Genomic DNA, 11,565 nt, shown 5'->3' on the forward strand with positions numbered 1-11,565 from the left:
CATAACCTTTCCACTACGTAGAATCTAAATTTGGACTCATGGACTTACACTTTGGCTTCCTTGTACCATATATCAGTCCAAGAATCCTAATTTTCTGCAAAATTTGAGTTTTTTTTGTTATGTTTGACACTGGTAAAATGGATGGCAGTGTATACCTTAGTATTGTTTGAGGTTTAGTGTGTGTGTGTGTGTGTGTGTGTGGTGGTGGTGGGGGGGGGGGGGGGGGGTAATGTAGCAGCTCAACAGAGTGGATGTCAATGCACAGCCAGGGCACTGTCAAGGTTGACATTCCCCCCTGCCTTCAGTTTCTGTCTTGCCCCACCTGTGTCCCATCTGCCCTGATTGTGTCTGCACCTGTGTCTCGTCATGTCTCGTTATCCCCTCAGTATATCTTGTCTTGTCATTCCTTTGTCCCCTGTCGGACCGTACTGTTTCCACCTCCATGTCTCCTCGTAGGTTTTTTATCCTGGTTTTTTGTTAATCCTGCTCTGCAGCGCCTTGTTTTTGCCTTTTTGAGAATAAACCCTTTTTGTTGCAACTCCTGGCTCCTGTTCTCCTGCACTTGGGTCCTTAGCAAACCAAACCATGACAGGGCACACTGTCGGTACCGCTGCTGTGAAACTCAGCATGGGGTTCAGTATCAGCTGAGTCATTAGTTTGGTGTAACTAAGTAATGGCTTCAGTGTCCTAAATGCTGTCTAATAAGCCCCACATCAGTTAGCTAGTGTAGTTTACATGTAGTTTGATGTTTAGTTAGACAGCCACGCCTGAATTGACAGGGTGTGCCAGCGTGGGAGAGCCGAGTCAAGGGTAAGGGGGCTAAGCATGACTATTCATGGACTTACCCAGATGGTGTACAGATCGCACAGGACTTACATGATACTGAATGAACGATCGGGCTAGGTGTAGATTGTATAAGTTATTGTCAAACCTAGTTGTATCCCATACCTTATTGTGCATAATGGTGGTAAAAGGATAACCCCTCGGCCTTGTTTCAACAAATACACATCATCACACTGTGAAATCTTGATTAATCAAAATCAAATCAAAATCAAAATGGCAAATATACATCCAGGACTGCCTAAATTGACTGACTGGAGCAAGTGTTGTCTTTGCCAAGAGAAAAATGGTAATGAGCTCTCATCACCACACACACGACAATCAGAACGGCATGATGGGTACTATGATTGCAATGAATATTCCCATCTTTCATGCAATGAATGAGATGCCTATTAAAGTTGATGCAGACAGACTTGATGAAGGTGGTGGCATTGAAGATACTTTGAGGAGGAACAAGGCTCAATACCATCAAAGTTGTCATGCTATGTTCAACAACACAAAACTGGAAAGAGTGAGAACCTCAAAACTTAAGGCAGAGAGTGCTCAGTCAGTGGAATGCCAGACCAAGCTTAGCAGAACCAGCATTCAAAGCTCATTGTGTTTCATATGTGACAAAGAACTCACATCCTCTGAACAGACCAGAAAGGCTATGACAATGAATCTCAATAAGAGGGTTAATGAATGTGCCCGGACTTTAAATGATGGAAAACTTATTGCAAGACTCAGTGGTGAAGATGTTGTTGCACAGGAGCTCCAATACCATGCTGCATGCTTGGTAGACTTGTACAATAGAGAGAGGTCCTACCTCAGAGCCACCAAGAGACTGGAAAAGGAACATGCAACCAAAGAGGATGACCACCCACAGGCATTCTCAGAGCTAGTCACATATCTAGTGGAGACCACCAAATCTGGTGAGGGTCCTTCAGTCTTCCGACTTATAGACATAGTTCACCTGTATGCCCAGCGCCTGAAAGAGCTGGGTGTTGATGCACATGCTTTCAACTCCACAAGACTGAAGGAAAAACTGCTGTCAGAAATACCTGAGTTGGAGGCTCACAAGCATGGAAGGGATGTTCTTTTGGCTTTCCAGAAAGAGGTAGGCTTTGTCTTGTCAGAAGCCTCTGACTATTATAGTGAAGCTATTATTCTTAGCAAAGCAGCTAACATTTTGCGATATATACATATGTTGGACCACAAGTCCACATTTGATGGAACCTTCTATGAGAGTTGCATTGAGGAGGCCTTTCCACACAGTCTTCTTCAGTTTGTGGCCATGCTTGAACACAGAGCAGACATCAAATCTCAGCTGAGGTTTGGTGCATCGAAGACCGATCAAGCAATTGCTCAGCTGCTTCAGTACAACTGCTACACACAGTACAAAGAAGGAAGTGCAACTCACAGACACTCCAAAAATAGAGAGACCCCATTCCCTGTGTACATGGGGATGTCCATCTACGCAAAGACCAGAAAGCAAAAGTTGGTGGACATGCTTAAAGAGCATGGCATAAGCATTCCATACAACAGGGTTCTAGAGATATCTGCACAGCTGGGAGATGCAACAGTCAGTAAGTACATGGAAGACGGGGTGGTCTGTCCACCAGTTCTGCGAAAAGGGCTGTTCACAACATCAGCCATGGACAACATAGACCACAACCTCACTGCAACAACAGCGACCACTTCTTTCCACGGAACCATCATCTCTGTTTTTCAGCACCCAACATAAGAAGACAAAGGTTAAGATTGTGGAAAGCTGAAGTTCAGAGAAGAGATAGTGAAGAGAGTTCCAGAACTTCCAGACACCTTCACCAATGTCCGGCCGGCCTTCTTGACCAAAAAGAAACCCTCTCCTCCCCAGAGTGGTGTGACACCCCCATACACCCCCATAGTCTGCTGAGACCACATCTGGCAATGGAGTACAAGTGGCTGGAGAAAGTAATTTTAACAGATGGGCCGGTGGATGTAACTTGGTCACCCCACCATGCTTCACAGAAGAGAGGAAAGCCATTTGAGGTCAGCATTACATCATTTTTGCCTCTGCTGCGAGATCAGGCCCACTCGGTTGCTAGAATCAAGCACGTGATGGACAAGATCAAGGAGATAGTGACATTACTAAACCCCGTCCAGGTGCCAGTGAGTGCTGCTGACCAGCCAATATATGCAGTAGCCAAGCAGGTCCAGTGGCACTGGCCTGAAATCTATGGTGAGTTTGTCCTAATGTTCGGAGGCTTGCATATTGAGACTGAAGTCTATTGGAACTCGACTCCAGGACAGTGGTCAGACAGGAGCCCTTTTGGAAGCAGGTATAGCATCTCCTGGCAGAGCGCCATGAATCATGCATTTTAGTATGATACTTACAGTACATACTGAGTCATACGTACCGAGTCATACGTAGTATGAACAATGAATGAACCCCCCCCCCCCCACACACACACACACACGACCTCCAAAAATACTAAGCTATACACTACCATCCATTTTACCGACATTTCGACCAAAAAACCTATATTTTGGCAGAATATTAGGATTCTGGGACTGATATATGGTACAAGGAAGCCAATGAGTAAGTCCATGGGTCCAAATTTAGATTCTACATAGTGAAAAGGTTATGATTTGACGCCAAGGTCATTCCAATAGGACAACCCTATTGGATTTTGTTGCGAAATAATATTACTGTATATTCGATGGCGGCCATCTTGAAAAAAGGCCGCCATCTTTTTTTTTTTTTTTTGGCACAATGGTTTTATGAAAAGAGCAACCCCTAAGGAGTATGTGTGGCAATTCTGGTGCTTGTAGCCGCAACTGAACGATTATTCCTGTTATTTCTCTAACTAATAGTGTATGAAAATCACTGTAAGCTCATGTTTGCTATTCAAAGGTGGTGATGGTGATGACACCAGTCCTGCTGCTGGTGATGGTGATGACACCAGTCCTGCTGCTGGTGATGGTGGTGACACCAGTCCTGCTGCTGGTGATGGTGGTGACACCAGTCAGCTTCAAAATATTTGGTGGTTCAACACCTCCACAATTGAGTCCTGGCCTGAAAATGTCCATGTGACATTAGGGTGAGTGTTTTAGTGGCTATTATTCTTATATTGGAGTGCATTTTGTTTGAAATCAGCCAAAAACATACTACTGTGTGCGTGTATATGCGTGCGTGTGGGCAAGGCCAAGGTGGCCTGGTTACATGACTGACTCCTGGCCTGAAAAGGTTTCCCTGTCCGACCCTGATTGTACATCTGAAAAATGAAAGTAAACTGTACTTAGCGTCTCTTAAACTGATGTGTGAAAAAAACGATATTGCCAAAAGCTTATATGTAACGATGTCTGTTTCCTAATTTTTATTATTACACTTCCCATAGCATGTCAGTAAATATATCTTTTTTTTTTTTTTTTGCTCTCAACCCCCCCCAAATGTTGAATATCTGTAGATTGGGGAAGATATAACTCCTGTGTTGAATGTGGTTAAAAAAGAATTTAAAAGAATAAAAACATGGTTTGATGTAAATAAATTATCGCTGAATCTTAAAAAAACAAACTTCATGATATTTAGTAACAGAAGGAGAGACACGGACACTTCAATTAATATAGATAGTATTGAAATTAATTGAGCAAGGGGAACCAAGTTTTTAGGTGTCATGCTAGATGAGAATTGGAATTGGAAATCACATATACATTATACAAAGATAAAAAATATCAAAAACAATTGCTCTGTTACACAAAGTAAAGGATTTATTGGACAACAAAGCATTGTACATTTTATATAACACCTTGATTGTTCCATATCTGACCTACTGTGTTGAAGTTTGGGGAAATGCCTGTAAAACATTTATTCAGTCAATTTTCATTTTGCAAAAAAGAGCCATAAGAATAATCAGTAGAAAACGATATAGAGATCCAACAAATCCATTATTCCTTCAGTTAAAATTGTTGAAATTTCATCAATTAGTAGATTATAGTATTCTGCAAATTATGTTTAAAGCTCTTAAAAAAACGTTACCAATTTACATTCAGAAAAGATTCGAAAAAAGAGAAAGCAAGTATAACTTGAAAGGAACAGAGATCTTTAAAAAACCAAGATTCAGGACTAAATTGATGGAACGTTGTGTTTCTCTGAAATGAATCAATTTATGGAACAATCTGAATAAAGAAACCAAAGAATCCAAATCAAACATTACATTTAAAAGAACAATTAAAGCCAATATGTTAAGTAAATATAATGATAAATGTTAGTTAAGTTTGATTGACATACCCATAGCCGACGGCTATTTGATTTGATTTTAGTTTTTTTTTTTAATTTACTTAGTTGTTGCTTTTTTAATTTTTTAATTTAGGTTCTTTGTAATTTGACTTCTTGGAAAAAAGGGGCAGAGTAAATAAGATTCTTCTTCTTCCTGCCCCCTTTCACTCACGGGTTAGGAACGTTTGTGTTTGTGTTGAGTTGTTTGTTGTATTATTTTGAATGAAATAAAGAATAAAAAAAAATTAAATAAAAAGGAGGAGTGTTATGTCTTGTTCAGCCACACTGCAGCGTTTTTCAGGTATTCCCATTGTAGAGCAACAGCGCCACCGTATGGTGGTAAGTGGTACAACAGCTGTCTTACTTCTGCTGAAGCTGCAGAACCTCCGTCATCTCCCGTCAAATAAAAGAGGAGCTGTTTCCAAGAAGAGACTCTACTCAGGATGGCTTCCCTGTGCACGCGCTCCTTATTAAATATCTGCCTAATGTTCAGGTCCACGGTTTCCAGACAGCTAGATCACCATGGTTACTGGCCCAGCTCTCACTGTGTCGATTCGGTACACACAATTAGATCAATTGTTAATTTGCTCAGCCACTTTTTGGTCCTTTTATCACGCTTCCATTTCTGGTAGAGTCCATCACGTTATCCAGCCAGATTATTCGCTTATCATTGTTTTAATTTAACAGTAACAAAACCAGAGACATTCTTTTAAATTGCTTTTTATCTGTTGACAGAAAAAAAGATTCTTCTTCACATAATGCTGCCCCTCCAGCTGTTACAGTCCACCCCAATCCTGTTAGCAGCTGCTGGTGAATGGAACGGGTTTTGATTCAGACAGGAATATATGTTTGCAGAAAAGGGAGTGATGCACTATATCAGGATAAACAGCTATTTTAAGCCTCCAACAAAACTCAGCAATGGTCCTATTTGAGCAATAGTATGGATAGGGTCCCCACAGATAAACTTGGGACATTTCAACTTTGGATGTGCGCAGCACATGCATGAATGATCTTTTTCTGGTTGTTTATTGCTGTGTTGTTGCTACCCAAGCAAAGACCTTTGCTTGTATTTATTATTCGTAATCACACGAGCATTACAGCAGCATAACATAAGCCACATTATATCTACATTGCGATCCATTTTTCTTTTTTTTCTCTTTCTTTCAAACAGAAAAAGAACAAAAACATAAACATAGGGTGTTTTCATTAAGATAAAGAGAAAAAAAAACATTATATAAAGACAAATGGGTAAATGAAATACATCTCAAACAAAAGCAGGGCGTCTCAGGGAAATATAACTTTTCCAATCTTCCCAGATTGCTTCAAATTATGATTGTTGCAGCCTCATAGAGAACGTTATCCTCTCCATTACAAAGATACCGTAAATGATGTCGGACCAATCATCTAATGAAGGAGCATCTGGCTTAAGCCACTTCTTGGTAATAGCTTTTCACACAGCTACACTTAGCAAACTAAACAGGTATCTTGATTCCACAACCATAAATACAGTGGTGCACAAACCCAAAAAGAAAACCTCAGCTTCTAACTGTCTGTTAGGCAAGACTGCAGCAGCACGGATTTGATGAAAAGAGGTTTTCCTGCACGGCATCTAAAGTAAGAGTCCCAGAAACAGCACTAGAGCAAGGGTGAGCTGGGTGATGGAGAGACCAGTTCAGACCAGTTCAGCTGCAGGTCCAGTCCCAGTCCCTGCTACCACAGCCACCTCAGCACCTTCACCTGATAAACAGAGCTAAGTTTATGTTCATTTAAATGTTAACATTAAGAGAGGACTTGACTACACGTCTGGGATTCATATTCGTAGACTGTAGTTCAACACACAGTTTACTTATCTTGTGGGTTTTATTTGTAAACGACCGCAGGATAACACTGGTTACTTTTGGAAAACTTGATTCTTGGACTGAGTTTGTACGAGTCACTCACTACAGTTTTTGAGTCATTCCAGTCTGAGTAACCCAGTCAGAAATCCATGAACCCACCCACTCCCACTTCCCACCTGTGAAAGCAATTAAAGGAGTTGTTCCTTTTGTGGGCGGGGCCAGGCTACTGTAAGCAGCCGAGGGATTGGTCCACTCACAGCTCAGAGCAGAGACGGAACCGCGGGGAGCGGGAAGAGGGGGCTAAGTTGAAACCAGAAACTAGAAAGGCTGCTGCGTTCCCCGCTGGGCTAAAGCCTGATTTAAGGTTGTGCGTTAAACCAACGCAGAGCCTACGCCGTTGCCGTGACGCTGTCAAGAACCCTTCGGACTTCTCCGTCACTCCATTTCGCCACTGTGCAATAATAATAATAACTTGTACTTATATAGCGCCTTTCATGATACCCAAGGTCGCTTAACAAAGGGGGACAAACAAACAAAACAAAACAAAAACAGGGAGGGGACCTTAGCCTATTCAGGGAAGGCCAAGGAGAAGAGGTGTGTTTTGAGGTTTGAAACTGTGGAGAGTGGGGGAGTGGCGGATTTCAAGGGGGAGAGAGTTCCAGAGAGTGTTCCAATACCCCCCAGAGCGATAGGGGGTTGCGTTCTTTTCCTGAATGGTTTATCGTTCTTTTATTTTTTTTAAAAAGTTTTTTACATTTTTATTTAAGGACTTCCTCAATGAGTCGCTCCTCGACTTGGTCCATGTTGATAATGTTCTGTCCGTGTACAACAACAAGATGTTTAAAAATGGTGGGGATGGCGCAGTCTGGATCCGGAAATCGATGCTACCAAGCAAACCAATCACAGCCCTCTCGGTCTGTGTTAGGTCTGCGTCACCACGACGTGTAGTTCCTTTTTTGGGAGGTGCAGGTCAGGCTACAGCGTAGGCTACGGAGAGTCTCCCGCGTAGCCACCTACCCTACGGCGTAGGCTCTGCGTTGATTTAACGCAGAACCATAATTCAGCCTTAATACTGCGGACTAACTGGAGATGATCAGACAGCAGTTGCTCAACGGCAGCATGTTGTCTGGTCAGCAGCAACATCCAGGACTTGCACATTGTTCATCATGTTCACAGAAACGAGACGTAAGAGAAGGTCATAAGATGGAAAAGAAGCTTTGGACTGTAATCAAACAAGTTATATTTGTGTTAAAGTGACATATAGCATCGTTTACATGTCAAATAACCAAATTTTATAGTTTGGTAGAATATTTACACAGAAATAGAAGATATTTATGACATGTTCAATCTTCCCTGGTCTGGTAATACCTCTCACAAACCTTAACAATGTTTCTTTTCAGGTTATACATACTGAGGTACTCTCATTTAAATCTTTCATTATTCACTTTTAGGAAGGAAACTCAGAAACGAGTCTCATTGGGAATTGGCTTTCTCCAAAAAAAAGCTGCAGTCCTTCTCATGTCTTTCTTCAACATACATTGGTGACATACTTTGAATAAGTGCAGCACAGTGAAGGTGTATTTGAACTCTGTTGGGTCAGAATGATAAATCAGCCTCTCAGAAACCTCCGTAACGCCTTTATAACCCACTCTGACCACAGAGTGGCAGTAGAGGTTTAAAGATGTTTCCTGAGCTGCAGCTCTTACAGCATTGCAGTCAAACCTGGATCTCTCTCCTTTCATTTTCCTCTGTCTCAGCCTCTCTTTCCTCTCCCTCCTTTCTATCTTTGTTGCTCCCTCCTTGCTGCCCAGCTTCTTTTCTTTTTCAGTCTTGCCATATACCTAAGAGCATCACCCCTCTCTGCAGCAAGAGCATCTGGCTACAAGGAAACTGGTTTATGTTTCTCTCAGCTGGAGACTGAGTAACAGTAGGACGCTCAAGCATTTGCTCTTCTTCTTTTGGCATGTTTCAGGACAACACGGACCACCAGACTATAAACACACAGGCTCCATCCTTTGGCAGCTCGCACACATTCTGAGCTCTGACTCTGATTGGACCTTCATCACTTGCCATCTGTCAATCAAATGAATGTCCATTTCCCTGAGCAACCTGAATGTGCTGTCAGGAGCTGACATAAGACAGCGGAGCCATTATTTCTGCAGAGTGTAACACTGTTTCCTGGCAGTAGAAACAATGTCAAACTCAACATTAACCCTAAAGAAACATCTAGATTTCAAAGTAACCTTCCCAGGATGAGCTGAGTTTGAATTCACACGGCAGGAGTTGGAGAAAGCTGTGTTCCTGCTTCCTGCTGCGGTGTCCTCTCTGTCGTACATCACGTCCAGCCTTCAGGTCCCTGCCATTCGCTCTGCCCGTATTCTGTTAACAGGCAGGGCAGCACGCAGCAGCATGTCAAGTGTGCTGCAAACCTGCAGCAGTGAGTGTTTCATGCTCACACATTATTCAGTTCTCCCTGCCGTCCAACCAGCGTTTCCAGCTGTGACTTTAGACACATTAGCTTTATAACATTTTACAACATTTAACATCAACCGAAGACTTTCACAGTCACAGTTGCAGTAAAATGATCATATGTTCATGAGCAGCTGCACAACCTCTAGTCACGTGAGCACTTTACTGAGTCATACAGACGGAGTGGTATTGATTTACTGGCAAGTGGATAAAAAAAAGTTTATCATTTGTATTACTGCATATAAATGCTTGATTCATTAGCATCACTTTCAGTTATGTGTAAAAATCATGACAAAAACATACAAGCTGGTTTGTGTTGTTGAGCAAGTACAACATAAGATGAACATCAAATGTTTTATTTAAAAATTGAGGCAGAAAGAAAAACTCTCCTAAGTACCCCCTTACTGCTTTCATAGGATTTAAGATAAGTTACAGGTGCTGCTAATCGTCAGCCCTCGTTGAACTGACCATTAACATGTGTCCAAAGCTCTACAAAAGACAAGGCAAGTTTATCTGTACAGCACATTGAGGCAATTGGGGATTCTTTACATGATGAAAACAGAATAAAGAGAAAAAGAGATGTGATAATAGATATGACAAATAGTAACAAAGAAAAGTTAGACTTAAACTAGAGTTACAATGTAGTACTGAATTGTTTAAAGTTAAATTCGGAATAGTTTAAATAATTCAGTCAAAAGCAGCTGTAACAAATGAGTTTTAACCTTTATTTAAAGGAACCGAGGGTTTCAGCGTTCCTGCAGTTTTCTGGAAGTTTGTTCTAGATTTGTGGAGCATAGAAGCTGAATGCTGCTTCTCCATGTTTGGTTCTGGTTCTGGGGACACAGAGCAGAAACGAACCAGACGACCTGAGAAGTTTGGACGGTTGCTATGGCAGCAACAAGTCTGATGTATTTTGGTCCTATTCATTCAGTGATTTATAAACTAACAGATGTCACGGGCTGTGGCAGGACGCAAATGCAACACAACTCAGATAGCAGTAACAGTGATCTTTATTTATACTCAAAGCAGGTAAACAGCCAAACAGGCTCCTCTCATGGTCAGGAACAGAAGGCAGTAGTGTTTACCGGGGCAGAGACAAGAAGAGAAGATCAGTCGGTACCGGGAAGTCAGTCCACAGGTGAATGCTGGAAGGTCAGGCATAAAGCTCAGACAATCTGGCAGTGAGTGAATGAACTGGAGCTGCTTATAAGGTGTCTGGGGAATGGGATGCAGCTGGGACCAGGTGTGGCTGGTTGGGCTGATTGGGAGGTGTGGCCAGAAGGTGAGTGAGTGGAATTTTACACCACAGCCGGAGAACAGCAGAGTGGTACGGAGCCCCTAAAGGGAAACAGATTTTTTTTCATATAATGAGTTTTACACGCGCGCGTGAAACCTTTACGCGCGCGTAAAACCTTTAAGTGAGCACGTAAAGTTGTTTACTTGCAAGCAAAGTGGTAATGTCCTTATAATGAAGTCCCAGGTTAAAATTGACTGATGAATGGCTGACTGAAATGGACATCAAGAAGATGGTTGGCACTGTCTTGCTTGATTTTAGTGCTGCATTTGATGTCATAGACCATGAAATATTGATATCCAAATTAAGAAAATATGGACTTAGTAGTATGGCACTTGATTGGATGGTGAACTACTTGTCAGATAGGTCACAGAGAGTGTTTTTTAATGGTAGCCTATCTGAAAGTAACTATAACAAATGTGGGGTTCCTCAAGGAAGCTGTTTAGGTCCCTTACTTTTTATTATTTTTACTAATGATCTTCCTTATGCTACTATGAATACAAACATGGTTATGTATGCTGATGACACAACTCTGTATAGTACTGCCCCTTCATTAAATGAGTTAGTAACTACTTTAAATCTGGACATAGAGAGGGTGTCCAACTGGGTGAATAATAACAAACTAGCACTGAATGTGGCCAAAACAAAAAGTATTGTTTTCGGCACCAGACATATGCTTATTGGTGATCCTCAGATGCATCTATCAATGTCAGGTATACCTATAGAACAGGTTAAGAAAACTAAGCTGCTTGGTGTCCTATTGGACAGTGAATTGTCATGGACGTACCATATTGATGGCATTGTAACTAAAATGGGCAGAGGCATAGCCATGGTCAGGAAGTGCTCCTCCTACTTGACATCCTCAAGCATGGGTCAAGTGATACAGT

Source organism: Cololabis saira, chromosome 7 (genome assembly GCF_033807715.1).
Source record: "Cololabis saira isolate AMF1-May2022 chromosome 7, fColSai1.1, whole genome shotgun sequence".
Classification (NCBI taxonomy): Eukaryota; Metazoa; Chordata; class Actinopteri; order Beloniformes; family Belonidae; genus Cololabis; species Cololabis saira.